At 48.5% G+C, this 19,928-nt stretch overlaps 1 protein-coding gene and 1 long non-coding RNA gene across 4 annotated transcripts in view; one reads left to right on the plus strand and one right to left on the minus strand.

The window, feature by feature from the left end:
• LOC144791743 (zinc metalloproteinase-disintegrin-like lachestatin-1) overlaps positions 1–19,928 on the minus strand; it is a 4,387,327-nt gene that overhangs the window by 394,849 nt on the left and 3,972,550 nt on the right. The gene's annotated exons all lie outside the window — the stretch shown is intronic.
• LOC144791746 (uncharacterized) overlaps positions 9,587–19,928 on the plus strand; it is a 182,044-nt gene continuing 171,702 nt past the window's right edge. Inside the window, exon 1 of the long non-coding RNA XR_013602458.1 lies at positions 9,587–9,688. This is a non-coding gene — a long non-coding RNA (uncharacterized LOC144791746). The remainder of the gene's footprint in view (positions 9,689–19,928) is intronic.

Consider the following 19,928-nt stretch of genomic DNA (forward strand, 5'->3'; position numbering starts at 1 on the left):
TTGTAGGTTGTGCGGTCTTCTGAGGTTTAATGTTTCTCCATAGCTTCTCCAGAAGTATGCAGGTGCATCTGGATTCTTGGAGGTCGGCAGTGAACCAGGTGACCTTACTGAGGCACCGTCTGTCGAAGTTGCGGTGGGGGGAGCTTGACTGCACACATGGTGATCCATCTGTGAAGTTCTTTCGCTGGGGAGATGGTGTCGGTCGAGGTGGGTGGGAGATCGTGGATGAGGGTGGAGTTGAGGTGCTCCTCTGTGACCTTGCTCCAGTTCCTTCCCTGAGGGCGTGGTATAGGTTTTAGGGGTGGTGGATGTGTCGACAGAGAAGTGTATGCAGTGATGGTCCATCCAGAGGGGTTGCCTAGTGTGGCTGAAGTGGATGTTGTTACCTCCTCCGATGATGGGGTCGAAGGTGTATCCTGCCTTGTGGGTGGGAGTGGTGATTCCCTGTATCAGTCAAGAGGATGGCAAGGTTGTCCAGGAGGGTGGTGGATTAGGGGTTGCTGAGATTGTCAAGGTGGAACTTGAGGTCTCCGATGAGTATGTAGTCTATAGAGGTGATGGTGTGGGGCGTGATAAGGTTGGCAATGGTAGTGTTGAATGAGGTTCGAGTTCCGGGTGTCTGTAGGCGAGGTTGCAGCGTAGATTCAATCTGGGGCTGTTCTAGATCTGGAAATGGAGGTGTTCGGTGGTGAAAGGGGAGTTGCTCGTGCTGGAGGTAGAGAGGCGTAGGGAGCTCTTGTGTGCAATGGTGAGTCTTCCACCTGGGCAGTTGCTATGGTCCTTCTTCTGGATCTTGTATCGGGGATGGTGGTGGCAATGTCAGGGGTGGATGTGGTATTTGTCCGGGTTTCCCTGAAGAAGGTGACATCTGGCGAGATGTTGTCGAGGAGGTCCTAGATCTCTATAACATGTTTTTGCAGGTAGCGCACTTTGAGGAGGATGCACCTCAGGGCTTCGGAGGTGCTGGCGTCCGGCATGAGTGCGGCAGACATGGGGGTACGGAGGATGGTGAAGGATTGTCAGCAGTGTCAGCAGGAGAACTGGCCGTGAGTGGTGTTAGGTGTAGATAGCTGGCAGTTGGTGCTCCTTCCAGGGATGAGTGCGCAGAGGTCAGCTGAGTAGTAGTGGTGGGTGGTCGGAGAGCCAGGGTCCCTGCAGATGGGCTTGCCTTTGGTGCCCCAGCGGCGCGGCCATGCAGTGTCCACCATTAAATAGGGAAGCGGAAGGGAAGCGCAGCTGGAGGAGGGAGTGGGAACCAGCAGGGGGGAAGGGCCACGAAGGGTATCAGCGACTGGAAAGGAAATGGGGACAGAGGACACAAACAGGCAAAAATAAACAGAAAGACAGAAAATAACAAATACAGAGGCACATTAACAAAAAGACAGAAAACGGGCACAAACACAAAGACAAAAAACAGCGGACCAGCAGAAGATCAAGGCTCTTCCACTGGGCCACCAGGGATGAGCTGCAAGAAGGAGCCTGTGAGTGGAGGCGGGCCTTAAACACCTACCTTCTCAGAGAGGTGTAGGGGGCAGCGGCAGTGGCACAACAGCGGAGCTGCTGGGGCAGAGAGCAGAGTCCCTGACCAGGTCTTGCTCACATGCCCGAGCAGCAGCTGCCATTAAATTGGGAAGGTGAGGAAGCGCAGCTGGAAGGCTGCAGCGGGTACAGGCAGGGGGGAGGGTCCACAGACGCAGCACCGGCAGGAAAGGAAATAGGCACAGAGGACACACACAGGCAAAAATAAACAGAAATACAGTAAATAACAAATAACAAATACAGGGGCACAATAACAAAAAGACAGGAAACGGGCACAAACGCAAAGACAGATTGATTGTCTGACGACCTCTGCCCCTTTCCCTGCAGGTCTTATAAAGGGGATTTTAGCCTTGCTGCTGCAGTTGCTACCAATTTCTGCCTCAAAAGAACAAGTTCCTGCTAATGCCCGAGCTAGAAAAATTGTTGATAGCCCTTAGGCTGGGACTGAAGCCCCAAGGACCTCGTAGTCTCCTTGCTGTCTTTAAATCTCTGCAGTGCAGATTAAGCCTTGGCCCCAAACAGACGGATCACTCAAAGGGCAAAATCACATGTATAGCTTGAGCATCTGACGAGAAGCCCGATCCCCTCAACCAGGCATGTCTTGTTGTAGCTACAGAAGTGCCCATGGCTCCGGCCACCGTGTCTGTAGCGTCCAGTCCTGATTGAATACCCTGTCAGGTCCGCTCCTACGCGCCGTTTAACAGCTCAGAGAAATTACCCTGGAGATATCCAGGTAACTTTGGAACAGCCTCTCTTGCCGAGTCCATTAAGGCAGCCACATATCGCCGCAACAAACAGGTAATGTTCGTAGATTTGAGGGCCATACATCCAGAGGAAAAGATTTTCTTTGCCGACTGCTTTATCTTCATAGATTCTCTGTCTGAGGTTGTAGTAGGGAATGAACCAAAGACAATTTAGATGAGCATGAGGCCTGAGTCACCAAACTCTCAGGCGTGGGGTAGAAGAGAAAAACACAAGATCCACTTGAGCTGGGTTTTATCTTCTAAACACTAATCTCGACAATGTAGCAGAGTATATCGGCTTATGCCTGATCTCAAGTATGGGCTCCGTCAAAGCCTCATTTAAGGGTAAGAAGCGCTCTGAAGAAGAGGCTGTTGAATAAAGCACTTCTCTTAAATGTAGGAAGCTGGCTCTGTATATATTATACCAAAGCACAGTGGATCCCCAGAGACTTTGCAGTGGCTAAAGTAGATAATATTTTACACTCTTTTGTGGTAGTGTGTCTGAGCAGTTAGGCTTATGATAAGGCTGTGTTATGCATTTGTTGTATACACTCCGGCAAGAAATGATTACACACTTTCAAAGACTGAATCCAAGACCAATTGTTTGATATCAAAATATTACAATGTTACTTTTATATTAGAACCAAGAGAAGCTCAGTTGCAGGTAAGTACCTGCAACTATAGCAATACTTTTCAGGTACAATAGAAATGTGTTTATAAAAAATGAGAGAGGTCAGCCACTGATGGTTACAAGGTCAGAATTGCTGGGGAGACTTCAGTGGATAGGTGGGCCACTCAGACTTGGGTGGTGGGCATCGGGTGCAGGTTGGGCAGGGGTCGCGATTCCTGCCGTATCGGAGTCCTTGGAGTGGGTTTCTTGTGGACACAGCCACTGTCCTCAGGAGATCTGGTCCTTGTTGATGTACAGGCAGTCATCCTTGAGTTTCTGGAAGTTGCTGGATGCATGCCAGGCATCATCTTCAAGCAGGAGAAAGGCTGGTAAGGCTGGGGCCAACTCGGTAGTCGTCTTCGGGCTTGGCTGCACGGCATTCACATTCTTCTTCTTCTTCTTAAGTCACAGGAATCTGAGAATCAAGGATCAGGGGTGTCCCTAAATATTGAACTTAGGGGCATTACAGGTACTTGCAGGTAATAGCCAATAGGCTACTTACCTTTAGGGTGACTATACCCTTTGTATGTCCCCTCCCTTTGGGGAGGGGCATTCCCCTAATCCTATTGGCTAAAATCCTTACATCCAACTTCACTAGCTGGAGAAGCCCTGGCTAACATAACAAAGGGCAGAAACCCTTTGAGGTTCACTGTCCTGAATGCTATTCCTGCTGTGAGGTAGGTGTGAAGCACTCCACCCCAAGCAGGATTTGTCCCTGACAAACAAGTTACTTGCCGTTGGTAATGCTTTTTTTGGTGGATACACTATCTGCCTGTGGATTCCTCACCTTGTGAATATCCCCTGTGCCAGCAGCATTCGGAAATTTTTCGTAGCTCTCCACGCCGACGAGGACAACGTCACAATAGTATGGCCTTTGGTACCACTAGTACTTTTTACAAGGGGCTTATATGTGTGCCAGAGGTGTGCTAATTGTGGAAACAAAGGTACTGTTTAGGGAAAGAACACGGGCATTGGGAACCTTGTTAGCAGAAACCAGTGCACTTTTAGTCAAAGTTGCATCACAGTCAGGCAAAAAATGGGGGCGGGTACTGCAACAGAAAGCACTTTTGTACATCATTATGTTGGACTTCAGTTCTGTGGAAGGGAGAAGCAAGTCCAACATATCCTCAGCTTTTGTTATCACCCCATAATAGGAAATTACCTCAGGAGGCGCCAAACTCTTAAGAGATAACTCCCACTCTGGAGAGGTATCCAGACCACTGTCCTTTTCTGAACCTTCAAAGACCAGATCAAATCCTATAATTTCTCCTTCTTGAATATGTTCCTGCTCCTCTCGATATCTCTATTATCCCAGCACTCTATGACCTTCCCTAAGGGATCTGGTACTTGGCATCTGCAGAGCTAGAGGCAGTGCCAGTGACTTCAGTACAGGCACCGAAAGGTTGATCAGAAGGCAGCAGAGTCAGAGTAGTAGGCTCCAGATGAACCAGCTTCAGTTCGGATCCTGATGGCACCGGAGATGGATCATTTGGCACCAAAGAGTCACGCCTTTCCTGTAGTGGCAACGGCATTGGCTGTCTCAATGCCGGAGGAGGCAAGGCCACTGGAGTCATGGGCATGAAAGGCATAATGTGTGCCTGTTGAAAATGATACAAAAGGGGATGATGGACGGAGCGTTTGAGCAAATCAAACACTCACCCCCAGTCAACTGATCTGGGTTTAATCCATCACCATTCTTTAGCCCACTAAGCCACCCCATTTCAGACATGGCTATATGCAAATCAGTCTGACCCTCTGCATCATGAGAACAGTCCAGCCCGAACTGCCAAGCCATGTCTTCCATGGACCGGAAACAAGCATCCTGGGACCGGTTTCAGATTCATAATCCTCATCAGCCAGGCTATCTTGAATCCAGTGGCCAAGTGAGCAAGGGACTCACGTCTGAGCATACCCTGCCACACTTAGGGCGAACAAAGCGATACAAAAGGGGATGATGGACGGAGCATTTGAGCAAATCAAACACTCACCCCAGTCAACTCATCTGGGTTTAATCCATCACCATTCTTTAGCCCACTAAGCCACCCCATTTCAGACATGGCTATATGCAAATCAGTCTGACCCTGTGCCTCATGGGAACAGTCCAGCCCGAACTGCCAAGCCATGTCTTCCATGGACCGGAAACAAGCATCCTGGGACCGGTTTCGGATTCATAACCCTCATCAGCCAGGCTATCTTGAATCCAGTGGCCAAGTGAGCAAGGGACTCACGTCTGAGCATACCCTGCCACACTTAGGGCGAACAAAGCGATACAAAAGGGGATGATGGACGGAGCGTTTGAGCAAATCAAACACTCACCCCCAGTCAACTGATCTGGGTTTAATCCATCACCATTCTTTAGCCCACTAAGCCACCCCATTTCAGACATGGCTATATGCAAATCAGTCTGACCCTGTGCCTCATGGGAACAGTCCAGCCCGAACTGCCAAGCCATGTCTTCCATGGACCGGAAACAAGCATCCTGGGACCGGTTTCGGATTCATAATCCTCATCAGCCAGGCTATCTTGAATCCAGTGGCCAAGTGAGCAAGGGACTCACGTCTGAGCATACCCTGCCACACTTGAAAATGAATCAGAAATCCTCCAAGAGAATATAATAGCACACTCAAGGGGCCCGCAAGTGCACCAGATGGAGTTGCAGTCCTCGCAAAAATTCTAAACTAACATTAAAAAATAAGGAAGGATCCAATCCAGGAGGCGGTAATGCCGGATGGATATATTGGATCCTGGTTTGAGAGCACTGGCACCAGATGCTGCGAAGCAATCTGCAAATCTGGCTCCAGTACGGGTCATTCCATCTGAGTCATTGGCCTCAGAGCCAGGGACGTAAACTTCGGCCTCGGTGTTGGGGATTTAGCCTGAGACATCCTCGTTGATGGAGTTGGTGATAACTTCTCTCTGTCTTCTCGAGACTTCAGATCTTGGGACGCCATCCTCGGCTAACCAGCTTTAGAAGAACGACTCTGAGACCCATGACGCCGCTTCTTCGTATGTTTTATTTTTGGCGAACTCAAAGTGTGGAGTGATGGTGACTCCGAACGACCTCTCTTTTGATTCTTAGCTTTTCCCATTGACATCTTTGCTTCCCTTTCCTTCTAGGCTTTCAGATTCTTCAGGTGACAAACACCAGTGACAGTCTGTATGTGGGTCAGTGATGGACATCTTACCGCCACATTCCCCTAAACATTTACAGCCTAACTGAATCGGCAGATACATCTTCACCAGCAGCACATTTGCTCCTACAGAATAGAAGAAATCTCCCTGAAAATGGAGAGTCGGGAAAAACTGTTACACTTAGACAGCGCAGAAAAAGGGAACTGAAATCAGTACGCCAACGAGGTTTTCTTATTGCTCCGATGATGTCACAGGGAGTCGCTTGCAGAGCCGCTGCACTATGAAGCCCTCGTAAATGTTGGAGAGCTGTGGAGAAAAGCTTCTGAGCATGGGAAATATTCAAAAGGTTAGGAATCCACAAGCAGATGTATACCCTTAAACTAGTACCCAAGGACACAAAAAGAAGACGAGTGAAGAAGCGCTATTGGACCGAGAACTACAGACCTTGCGGTGGACTTTTGTGCACACTTCTGCCTACCAACACAGAACTCGATAATCCCATCCTTCAGCTCGTCTTATCACTGTGTGTCCTCCATAGACCACTGAGGATCAATCTGCACTTTGCAAATTAGCAAAGAACATCCATGAAATAGCATAACTATCTCCCTGCAGCCGCAGGTCTTAAAAATAGCAAAGTCCTGTCCATCATCGTCTTGCTCCCCAGTGTGACCAACGCCTCTGAGTGCCAGTCAACAGTACAATTGCTCTGGGGGCTCAGCTCAGCCCCTACTCCAAGTCTTGAGGCCCCAGGACGCATCGTAACTGAAATGCATGAATATCTGGGGTACCGGACACTCTGTTGCAAAAATCTACAAAACCGAGTTCAGGCAGACTTCAACTGTAAAGTGAGCCAGCACTGGACGAGGGGCATCAGGACTTCACTGACCACTTCAGCAGTGGCCCAGCAGTTCCAGAATCGTCGCTACAAGGTGCCAGCCCTGACCGCATATTTGTGCACTGTTGCACAGCTGTATATCTTCACTGCGCTCAACCCACCCAGCTGGGGAATCTTCAAATCAGCTGTGCCCCTTTGGTACCAGAGCCCTTGCAACTTCTTCTTTCCATTGAGAGCCCTCAAATTTATCAACAACTCCCCTATTTGCTTTACATTTGCAGGAGGTCCCTTTCTTCATAGCACGCCAGCTACAAAGTCCCCTTGCTCCATTCTCCCTGAGGAATCTGGGAAGCTCCTGAGAACTTGTCCTTGGAACGTTGGACCTTGCTCCCAAACCTTACGATTTCAAAAGGTGAAGCACTAAATGTAACTGCATTGCCTTGATTTTCCAACAGTCTTTATCCTTCCATAGCAAATGTATTTATATATTTACTATAAATATTGCATTTACTGTGATTTTCTCATATCGTAAAAAGTATTTACTTTGTACCGGAAGTTCTTGGTCTAAAGAAGTATATAAAAAGAAGTACTATTTTTCTAATTCAGCTTCAACTTCATTATTGCTTCTGTGAATACAACAAATGAATAGCACTACCCTCCAATAAGCCTAACTGCTCGCCCACACTATGACAAATAAAGAGAGTTAGTATTATCTACTTTTGATTCTGTAAACCATTGTGGGTCTCCGGGACCTCTCAACACAGTGTACCCCATTGTAGTGCACTATATAGACAAGTAAGTTTCCTACATTGATAGATCAGCAGTGGGGTCTACGGTTTTCAGTTTGTTACACCACTCTGACAATACCTTGTGCCTTTGTTCCCATGTGATCTAAAGAAGGACCGAAGAGCTGTGCAGCAGTGAAGACTCCAGATGACAAGTGACTTGGCCACAGTCCTACCGGCCTGTCTGCACCTTCAAACCCCTGCTCCAAGAAGACAACATGTTCAGCGGGCCTAGCAACCTCTAAATCCTTCAGAGGACTGCCTGCCTTCCCTAAAGATCGAGAACTCCAGAGAACAGCAGTTCTGTCCACAAAGAAACCCACACCAAGGACTCTTTTGCCTTTTGTAACTGTGAGTCCAGCCCACTCTGCACCCAACGCCCATGGTCCGATTCTGAGTGGCCAAACTATCCAGTGAAGTCTCCCTAGCAATCATGACGTCTAATCCATTAGTGGCTGACCCCACCTGGACTTCATGAAGAAGCCTGCAGCCTCAATATGAAGGGTCCCCCCAACCTCAACCGGATCTGGTGAAGATTTCCCGATGTCCAAAGGCACCCCTGCATCCTCAGCCCCGCAGTTGGAGAGCCCAGATGATGGTTTTCCAGCGTTAACCGCCATCCCAACTTACTTGTTCAGTTGTTAGTCACCTTCATCCAGCCTCCAGGTCCTTCCCTGTAGCCTCTTTGTAAAACCAAGTACGTCTATTCACTTGCCACGAGCGCCCGATGCCATCTTTGCTCCCTGCACCCACCCTCCATGTGCCGCCGGTGGTATATGCGTAGTGCTGCTTTGTGTCCCCCCTGTGCTTATCTAAAACCCCAGGGTCTGTGCACTGAAACCAAGGGTACTTACCTGCAAACCGTGCATCTCCAATTACTCCCAGACTCTATAGACTACCATTGGGCCCTCAACACCAACTTTGATCTCTACACCCAGCTGCCCTGTGCCACTGGTGGTGTATGCTTGGTGCTGCCTGGTGGCTTCTCCTGTGCTTGTCTATACCACCAGGGCCTGTGCCCTGAAACACGGGTACTTACCTGCAAACTGCACATCTCTATTCACCCCCAGTCTCTATAGACAAACATTGGGCCCTCAACTTCAACTTTGACCTCAGCACCTGACCGCCAGTGGTGCAACCTTGGTGTCCACTTGAGCCTTACCCTGTGGTGGTCCAAATCCTTGAAGAATGGGATAGTAAGTTGTGTACTTTCCTGTGGATGTGCATAACTGTTTCCCTCCCATAGGATTGCATTGTATTTCTTGCTATTTGCCCTATGTGTCTATTTTCTACATTGCTGATTTATTGCTACTGTTGATTGACACCACAAAGTGTTTCCAGTACTACTGTAAAGTATACAAATATTGATCTTGGAGTTAGTCATTGAGTGTGTGTGTGCCTCATTTCTTAACTGTGTGTGTTCAACAAATGCTTCACACAGCCCTCTGATAAGCCTAACTGCTTGATCACACTCCCACAAAAGAGAGTAAAGTATTACCTACTTTAGTCTCTGTAAAGCCTTTGGGAATCCATTGGATTCTGTCTACACTATAACTCATTTTGGTATAGTATATACAGAGCCAGCTTCTTACACCATCATTGTGAAAAGCAGACATCTTGAAGGCCTCTGTGGAAGCAACATGAGGTAAAAGAACTAGCAGAAACACAGTATTAACTACAAATGATCAAAACAAACAAGAGCATTTGACCTTCTAGCTGACCAACTTGGAATACATACCCAGAAAAAACACATTGTTTCAACATTAGAAGATGCTTTAGTAGTTATGACTCCTATTGAATGGTTTGCAATCCTTCTGTATTACTGCTACAGCCAAGAAGCAGGTGCAAATAAGGCTTGTTTTGTTTCAGAGAAGCTCAGCCAGCAGGACGTATTTGGTGCTAGGCCCTTCAGAAACGACCGCAGCTTCCTGGCTTAAATATTTTGGCTGGACCCGACCTAGACAGTCCTTGCTACAACAACCGAGTGAGTCATGAGTACTGATCAGGTGTCAGTGTAAAAGTGAATGTGCTTTGCTTTACAAATGTGCAAAGGCTGATTTACCATGTTGTACTATTTGCTTATTTAGTGGTTGTTAGTGTATTAATTTTTAGTTTCATAAACATACATTTTTAAATTTGTTAGAGAAAAAAATATGAACTAGTACCAGGTTTTTTCAGACCTAGACATTTTCACTCTTTTATACAGAAACAAAGTTTACCAGAGACATAAAGTGGTTTTCATTATGTGAAATGATTACAAAATGCAATTTATTCCCAAGAAAGTTTTACGATATTCAGACTGTTTTCTGTAAAAGCCCTTCTTCCATAATTTTATTTTGCAACATAATAGGTTCATAAACTTCCGACAGGATGGCCGAACGGATGTAATCCAAGGCAGCTCTGTCTAGCTCAGACAAGAATCCTGCCAGAATCCAGCTGTAGTGCTCCTTTCCATTCAGTGGTGTAACAAAACTTGAGGGGGCCCCCCTGCAAAGTACATGAAGGGTGCCCCCCATTCTCTGCATCATTCAAGAGCTCTCAGGCCAGCAACCCGCCATACTGCAAGGGCTCACCCCAGCCATAAAAAAAGGATTTTGGTTCCTCAATTGGTCACATCCGCCCTTTAATCTGGCGATTTACATACATCAGTATATACTGCTGCTGCGCCCTCCACCAAAGTTACATAACACTGCCTCCAGCTGGTGCACCAAACACAGGCTCCTACTTGATGACCCACCTTCAAGCGAAGCCCGCTCAGTTGACCACCTCCAAACACAGACCACTGGCTTCGTGCCTGCTACTAACGCATCCATTACACCCTACTCTCACTAATACGAAACCGGCAGTTATGCTTTTCCCCCGCCTTTAAATTCACCCCTCGAATGTCAGTGTTAACCCGTGACTGCCGTCCACTGCTCCCCTGTCCACCACCGACAGAAAGACTGATGGCCAGTTCCCATCTAACCACTGCCTACCAGTAAAGACAGAGCCTTTCAGGTGCTGCCCTTCCCAATGCCACTGGAGTAGTTTAAAACATGTTAAACAATCTCTTCAACTGACCACCCAAACAGTTCTTCCTGCTAGCCTCTATGGCATCAAAGCCATTCCTGCTCCTTTTCATCCTCTGCATGATGCACACAATAATATTAAATGTACTAAGGGTCCGATTTTTGTTTCCTCACACCAACATTAATTTACACTATGTACCCCACTAAAACATACATCCTGTCAAAGGCAAAACTGATCCCATGTGTAGCACCAGTCAGCAAGTACTCCAAGGACAAACAACAGAGAGAATGCATGATTCATGTAATTAAACCTACATTGACAACGTAGCATTTCCCCACTAACTGTCAGCCCAGCGAAGTCTGCAACTGCACAGTAGCCATCAATACCTGCAATATCTAAAGCGCATTTCCACTGCCCTTTAATGGCAGCTCCTGATACATATACCTATGACTTCTGGGTGGCATCTACCACAGTCCAGAGCATTCTTTGGGGTATATGCTCAAGGGGTTACTGCCGAGTTAATGGCACTTTATCACAGCCAAAGTTGCGATAAATGTATCACCCTATTCAGAAGCTGGTGCTAACAGCCAATATCTCCAGTTTACCATCGATAGCAGCTGCAAAATTCATCGCTACAGACGACCCCAGCAAATATCGCTAATGAGATGCAGAGTAGGCATTCCATGCCAAAAGCCGCAACAACACCACTCCGCAACATGCTCAACAACCAGCCAGATCGGCAAAAAGACCACGAAGCATGCGATAAGGCGCGTTAGCAGCAGGAAACTAACACCGGCTCTGACCCGGTGTAAAGTCGGACGACAGCCTGCACCACAAAAGGGAGGCCAGCCCAGAGCCACACCTGAAGAACAACAGATGCCATGGAGCCAATGATCATGCAGCTCGGAACCCCAACAGGGCTACAAAACCCACTGCCACCCCCCGTAGCCCTCTGACCAATACTGAGAAGTGCAGACAAAGACAGCGACCTTCAGAAAATGCACCAATCGCACAGACCCAACATCAGAGAATTTCATTACCCAATACATGCTCAAAGGGACAACCCTCCTCCGTATCCTGACCACCATTGTCCACAGGCTGACAGTACTGACACAGCGGACAACCAACATACCACCGCAGACAAAGCTGCTAGCTGTGCTGCATCTGATGGCCTCTGGTAACTTCAAACCAACAACCGCCTGAGACGGAGGAGTGACAGTTAGGCCAATTCAAGTCCCTCACAACGGTCATGGATGACACCATCAACTTGGTACCCCAATATCTATACTTCCCAAACACTGCACAGGAACATCTGGAGAGCAAGCAAGAGGTCTATGCCACAGCTGGCTTCCCACAAGTGTCAGGGGGCAATTGACTGCACACATGTCCAATAAGTGACCCCTGGCAACACTGAACACAAGAAGCGCAACAGAAAGCATACGTATCCCACCAATGTCCAGGCAATGTAGGACCACCGGGGAATCCACCAACGTTGTCGACAACCCCCAGGCAGTGTGCATGATACCTACTCCTTCCAACAGTCCATCTTCAACCTGCGCTACCAGGATGGCACCCACGGAAATGCTCTGCCAGTTGGCGAATACCAAATTAACACATCACACAGCTCAGCTCCACAATCATGCAACTCACAACACAGGAAATGCATGCGTCACAGGCTCACATACAACATGCACTCCCATCAGACATGACAGCACAACTTACTGTGTGAACCTGGGCCAGCCATGTACATTAGCCATCAACGGCATAGCACCTCAGCCACACGATAGCAGGATGTGGGAAGAGATGGGGAACAGACATGTGCGAAGGATGCAAGTGACCGTCGAATATGAATGTACACAATGCCTAGTGTGGCGTGGTTGTGCAGGACAGACTGCAGTATGCAGCCCACACACATATCCATGTTGTCAGACCCTGCTGGTGTATGGAGTGCAGTGGACAGTGGACTCAACCATGTCTTCCCACCCAGTGGGGGAGATCAAAGAAATGTAGCTTGTTACCTTCTCCCCCATAAGCGTGAGCGGAGTGGGATGGCCCAGCGTATGCCAGGCCAGCATAGGGGTGTGAATATAAGGCACGTAACTCTGGTTGTGGTCCTCTTCCGGAATGCCAGGGCAGCACCTCTCACCCTACCACGGGGCCAACGCTGTCACCATAAGTGATGTTGCCTGTGAACCTGTGTGCCTGCAGCACCCCGGGACGCTGGTCCCCGAACCAGTTCTGCCCGCCCCTGTGCACCCAGGCCTCAATGCCCTCCTGCCGACACCGGTGTGTGTCAAAGAGGGCCCACCACGTGCCAGTGCAATCTTCTAGCCCGAGGGCTGTGACCTTGGCAGCCTCCTCAGACCATCACGACCTCCGCGACACAGGCCCGCAGTATTCCTTTCTCGTTGATAACTCTACCGGCAGACACAGTGGAAAAGTAGGTCACACATTTGGAACTGAGTCTTGATTACACCATGGCAGAGCACATTAATAATGGATGAGTTTTTGTCACAATACGCCTTTGATGTGGTGACACCAAGTCTGTGCATTGCATCACAACCACATGTTCATGTGGGCCCACGTGGACTACTGCCCTCGGCCTACGCTGCGCACAAGTTAGTCACACATTTGGAACTGAGTCTTGATATCCTGATGGGTGAGTTCATATGTACATGGGATGTTTGATGTCACTATACTCCCTTTGATGTGGCGCCACAAGGTCATAGTAGTACATCACAGCTGCAACATTCTGTGGGCCCACGTGGACTATAGCCTGCAGCCTAAGCTGCGCTCGTGTAGGTCACTGCTTTGGAACTGAACATCGGTTTTTCAAAGGCAGAGTACATATCATTGCACACAAGGAGAGGCGTAAGAGGATGACCCATTGCGTTTGGGTGGCAAAAAGGATCATCGTTATGAAGGTGACCGAACACTACCAACAACTGCCCTGGTGTCACTAATTCTGTGCATCACGAACCAACGACACATGGTTGTGGGCCACTGCTGATCGCTGCCTCTGACCTACACTGCAGTCCAGTAGGTCACAGAGTCTTGATTTAGCAATGGCGGAGTTCATATCAGTGTACCGGCATCATTGCAGACTGCATCCCCTCACAGCCTCGGTGCCATTAAGTCTGTACCCCAACATTCATGGACACTCTCTGGTCGTACATTGGTGGCGTCTGGGTCTATGGACTAGAGGGTAGTTTCCATCCTCATGTAGCTGATACCGAATTGGTTGTGGCAATGAGGCTGTCGCTTTCCACTCCCCCATTTGTTGCTTCCGGATAACATCAGACCTCTTCATCATGCCCTGGAGGAAACCTTCCACTCTCCCCCGCAACCCTTTGCCACATCGACATTCACCCGCTCAGTCTGCGTGGCCCTACCTCAGTGCACTGCAAGTCACCGCCCCATGGCGGGAGGCCTGTGCCGGCCGATGTGCATCCGGGGCCACTAACTCTGTGCTGGTCAAGTCAGAGACCCTTTCCTCTGTTATACTGGATGACCTCTGAGATGGTGGTCTGGGGGTCTTCAACGCCAGGTGTATGTGGCCCTGCGCTGTCTGCTGCCTCCAGCCTCAACTGCGGTCCAGCAGGGCTCACCCATCCAATCGAGTTCTGACCGGCCCAGACGTAGCATCACCACAGGGGGCACACACCACCATCGCCAGGGCCACCTCCAACCGCCATCTGCCAGAGTCGAAACAGTGGTACTGGCAGACTGATGGAATTGCTCACATCTGTTGCGGATGCCATCAGCTGCCTGATCCCCTACTCGGTATAGGAAAAAGGGGGTCCCAGACAAAACACAACAAATTCCATAATTCAAGGTATAATACGTGGGATTATTTCACAAAAGGTCGAGTCAAGGTGCAAAGTGTTTTAATTTTCACAGCACCTGTGCTAAACATTCATTAGCTCATTACTCATAACATGAATAAACACATATTAAACACAATTTCAATAAGCCCAAAGAAGGGGGAGAGGGAGAGGGAAGTGCAAGGGGGAAAAAATTAACATTTCTTGCTAGTTAGACATCACTGTTTCAAAAAACATATTTACAATTACGTGTGACCATTTTTTGAAAATCACAAGAAAGAATACACAGATCCCCAAGCGTGGGGTCTACACCAGTGTGTAAGAAAACAACATCATGTTTTGTTTTGTTTTTGTGTCTTTTTGATACAGAATCTCCTATTTGGCTGTATACATTAAACCATTCCGTGGGAGTTCAAAACAGTAGAGAAGTCTACGTTTCGACCCTAGATTGTAGGACAGTGTATCCTTACTAGGCGGGTCTTCGTCAGGACGTGAGGGAAGGGAAGGAGTGTAGGGCTGTTCCTGCTCAGGAGTCATATAAATTCCTGTTAACACATAGTTCTGGCCAAAGCCGGGCGGAGTGGTGGATCGTTAAAAAATCAGCGGTATCTCTATAGCGTTGCTGTGTAGGATCAAGGTGCGTGTATCAATACAATGAAGTTAGGTCCATACAAATCATGGTTCAGCAGTGGATCCGCGATAACATGGTAACGCTGAAATGCGAGTCAGCGTCTATTCTATTCAGGGTCCAATTTTTAGTCTCTGAATTAGAGGGGACCTTGCAGCAAATAATCAATTGCTGATTCTTCTTGCCTGAGATGAGACGCGGCTGCATACACGCGCGCATGGAGACAAACACTTCGGATGTAATGGTGGACCTTGGACTCGAGCACACCGCCGCCCTTTAAGAATTATCCTCCGACCGCAATTGATTATTTGCTGCAAGGTCCCCTCTAATTCAGAGACTAAAAATTGGACCCTGAACAGAATAGACGCTGACTCGCATTTCAGCGTTACCATGTTATCGCGGATCCACTGCTGAACCATGATTTGTATGGACCTAACTTCATTGTATTGATACACGCACCTTGATCCTACACAGCAACGCTATAGAGATACCGCTGATTTTTTAACGATCCACCACTCCGCCCGGCTTTGGCCAGAACTATGTGTTAACAGGAATTTATATGACTCCTGAGCAGGAACAGCCCTACACTCCTTCCCTTCCCTCACGTCCTGACGAAGACCCGCCTAGTAAGGATACACTGTCCTACAATCTAGGGTCGAAACGTAGACTTCTCTACTGTTTTGAACTCCCACGGAATGGTTTAATGTATACAGCCAAATAGGAGATTCTGTATCAAAAAGACACAAAAACAAAACAAAACATGATGTTGTTTTCTTACACACTGGTGTAGACCCCACGCTTGGGGATCTGTGTATTTTTTCTTGTGATTTTCAAAAAATGGTCACACGTAATTGTAAATATGTTTTTTGAAACAGTGATGTCTAACTAGCAAGAAATGTTAATTTTTTCCCCCTTGCACTTCCCTCTCCCTCTCCCCCTTCTTTGGGCTTATTGAAATTGTGTTTAATATGTGTTTATTCATGTTATGAGTAATGAGCTAATGAATTTTTAGCACAGGTGCTGTGAAAATTAAAACACTTTGCACCTTGACTCGACCTTTTGTGAAATAATCCCACGTATTATACCTTGAATTGTGGAATTTGTTGTGTTTTGTCTGGGACCCCCTTTTTCCTATACCGAATAAATACCCAGGTCCCACTGACTATATGGGTTCAACCCCAATATTTACTAAAATGATCCCCTACTCAGCACTCCAGGTGCCACTGACTCTCAGTGCACCGCAACCCATGGACCGTTGCTGATTGAGTTTTGTGCTGTGGAGAGGTTGTGCAGAAATGTCACCTCAGCCAGTGTGGGAGACCTGGGACATTGATGAGCAAGATGATGCAGGTCTAACACACCCCACTGCATCTGCATCATGAATATCCTGAATGGACACATGCCTAGTAATTTTCATCACATGAGCGCGCTCAGCTCTAGTGCCCCAACCTCAGTGCACTGCAACTCACGTACACTTCTGTTTGCATGTTGGGTGACCTCTGTACTTGTTCCGGCTCCCTCCATGTTGCTCAGCAGTTGACTCTGTTATGCAGGTGTTTTCAGTTTCTGTTGCACTGGTGTCCTCTGTTCAAGTTGTTGCCAGCACCAAGCACTCCATGTGGGCTGGCTTTCACTCACCCCACACACATCCAGCACAGGCGTCACTGTACATGTGGCCCGCCAATAAAGGGGCCGGGCTCAAATGCCCATAGCCAGTTCAACATAATATATGCGTGTGTCCCTGTGGTCTTGTTGTATACATAAGGGCCCTGGGCCCTACAACATTACATTGTGCTGTGTACAGCGGGCACCGACATGTCACCGCAGGCAGCGGGTTGGAGCTTGGACATGCAGCTTTGTCGTCACCTACTCAATTCATAAGGGGAGTGTCCTGGGCCATCCTATGCAGAGCCAACGTGGGTGTGTGACTACTATTTCCGTGCCCCTGGTGTGGTTCTGTGCATGTGCATCTCCATGTGTCTCTATGACAGTGTAACTCTCCTTTGTGGGGTGTAGGTAGTCCCTGAAGGATAATAGACACCCACGTATGTGATCTAGTACGCCTTCCATGGGTTCGGATCCCACCCACACCTGTTTGGTCACTTCCATATGGCGTTCTGACACCTGGCATTGGGGTGCCATGTGTGGGTTGGTGAAGTGTTGTCAGCCAGCCGTGATTGCGGGTGCTTCCTGCTGTGTGGTCTGTTGCAGGGTCTGTGTTCTTCTCTAAGTAGCTTGGCTGTCCGGGTCATAGTGGTGGGTTCTTGGGATGTCCATGGGATGTTGTAGGGCACTGAGAGTCAGTGGCACCTGGAGTGCTGGGTAGGGGATCAGGCAGATGATGACATCCACAACAGATGTGAGCAATTCCATCGTGGGATGTCCATGGGATGTTGTAGGGCATCGGTGTCGAAGGTGTGAAGGTCCTCTCCAGCATCACAGATGTGTGGTCTTCTGTGCTCTGCTGGAGGTGTTGTGTGTCTCTCTGCAATGTGAAGGGGAGATGCATGTTGACATTGTGTTTACATGCGTGTTGGTGCATTGTTCTTGTTTACATGCAAACTGCATGACAATGTGCATTGTGACTGTTTGGGAGGTGCAGGATTTGGATGCGGGACCATGTACATTTGGACTACATGACGGATGCAAGGTTGTACGCGTACAGTTCCATTTTACAGTTTCCGGCTCTGTCAGATGAAGTAGGCCTGTTTCTACATGTGTGCGGACCCAGTTGTGTCCTCTGTTCTGCAGTATCTGGGTTGCATATTGTACCATATTGTTGCCAATGTGGCTGTGTTGTTCTTGCTTTGTGTGTGTGCTGGAGTGTGCCACAGGGATCAGGGACATGATCCAGGGGCATTGTTGGTGCGCAGTGTGCTACACATCATTGTGCATGTGTGCCATTGTGCCCATCTCCCCCGTCCCCCCAGTCCCTGGTCGTTACTCACCCTGTTGATGTTGTGTCAGGTCCTCCCGATCTGTGTCCGCACTCCTGACTCTTTTCACTGTCTCCACACTGATGACTGTGGCCTCCATTTCCTCCAGTCCTCCTGTGGCACAGGACTCCCACCTCCTGTCCCCATTGCTGCCTCCCTGTTGGCAGCGGCTTTGTGCCTGGTTTGGATTTTCACATCATGCCAGCGCCTCTTGGCCTCCTCCATGGGCCTCCTCAGCACTCTGACTGAATTCCCGGTAGTCTAATTGTGGGTCCGTTGATGGTAGTTTTCTGTCATCTCTGTGACGCTGATCTAGTTTTGCTGCGGACTACACCCCGTCTCCCTCTCCCTCTTCTCCCTGGCCTACCCCGAGCACATTGTTCCTTGATGGTGGTCTGAGGGGTGTGAGAAGTTAGCCTGGCATATGATGTCCACTAATTCTAGTGGGCACCTTGCACCAGTCTAATCGACCCTTATTGATGGTGGTTGTAAAGTCAACCTTATAGAAAGCTATCCTAGTGGTAGCAAGAACCAGCAGGCTTCAGGCTAAGACCTCAGTAGGCGAGTTAAGCAAGTTGTTTTATCATATATAATCCCTTGAATACCAAATGAAAGGACACCACACAAGGTATATATCAAATATATATGTATTTAATCTAAACACAACCCCTCTGCACTCTTTATCAGGTCAGAGGTAAAAATACAATTTGTCACACAGTTAATATACAATAAGTTGCACAGTATACATTATGCCCTAGGGGCCTCACAAACCATATACAAAAAAAGTGGTGTAAGTACCACGTGAGAGTTAGAAAGCAGGCCTAGGGCCTGTAGAATCGCTGGGCCTACACTAAACAACCAAAGGTCAGGAAGTAGGAGACCCACGGGAGCCGCGTGCAGCGTCTAAACAGAGGCGCGGGTTCCCGTTCACTTTCTATGAAGTTCGTAAAAGTTACAAAGTTACAATTTAATGACATTTCCGGATGGACTAGGATGGAACCCTTTTAAACTAGGACACTTCGAGAGTCAAGACCCACGGGAGCACCAGAGTACTCGTGTTACCTCACCCAGGGAAGCCGGGTGCATAGGTAACTTTTCGTGTCGGGTTTCGTCGTCGTTTTCTATGGAGAGCTGCAAAGAAGTGCTGCAGGCAACCAGAGGAAAAGTGTCCGGGTAGATCAAAGGGTGGATCGGAGATGTGAAGAACCTGAAAGCAGAGGGGACAGAGTCTGGGTCACTAGCTAGTGACCAGGAAGGAACCAGGAAGGAAGCAGGCGATGTCGGGTGCTTTAAGGTGAACAAGGTGAGTTTGTCTCTTCAGCCACGAGGTCCAGGAGGCATCGAGGATGACCAGGAGCTGGATTTGAGCTGTCCCACAATGGATCTAGATGACTGTAGCATCGGTATCCAGATTGGACCCAACAAGCCTTGGCAACCACAAACCACGGAGGATGGCAAGATTGGCTCTGTTGCAGACCAGCAAGGTTTGTGGTGCTTCTCCTTTTCAGGAAATCTGGAGCAAACCTGGAGAAATCAGGATCGCAAGTTAAATTCAAGATGGCATCTTCGGAGGGCTCACTACCCAATGGACAAGGAACCAGGAAGATGCATCAAGCACAAATTTAAAGGCGGGCCCACGGGACACTTGTGGAGTGTGGGAGCTTGAGCTTTGATGCAAATGGTGCTCGGGCTGAAGCTTCTTGCACCCCAATGCACAACCTACTGAGGCTTCAGGAAAGGAGTGCAGGTAGCAAAATGCAGGATGTCCAAGATGTCCGGTCCCACATCTCCCGTGTCCGCCATGGGTCTCAGCTTTGCGGTAGACGT

Source organism: Lissotriton helveticus, chromosome 11 (genome assembly GCF_964261635.1).
Source record: "Lissotriton helveticus chromosome 11, aLisHel1.1, whole genome shotgun sequence".
Lineage (NCBI taxonomy): Eukaryota > Metazoa > Chordata > Amphibia > Caudata > Salamandridae > Lissotriton > Lissotriton helveticus.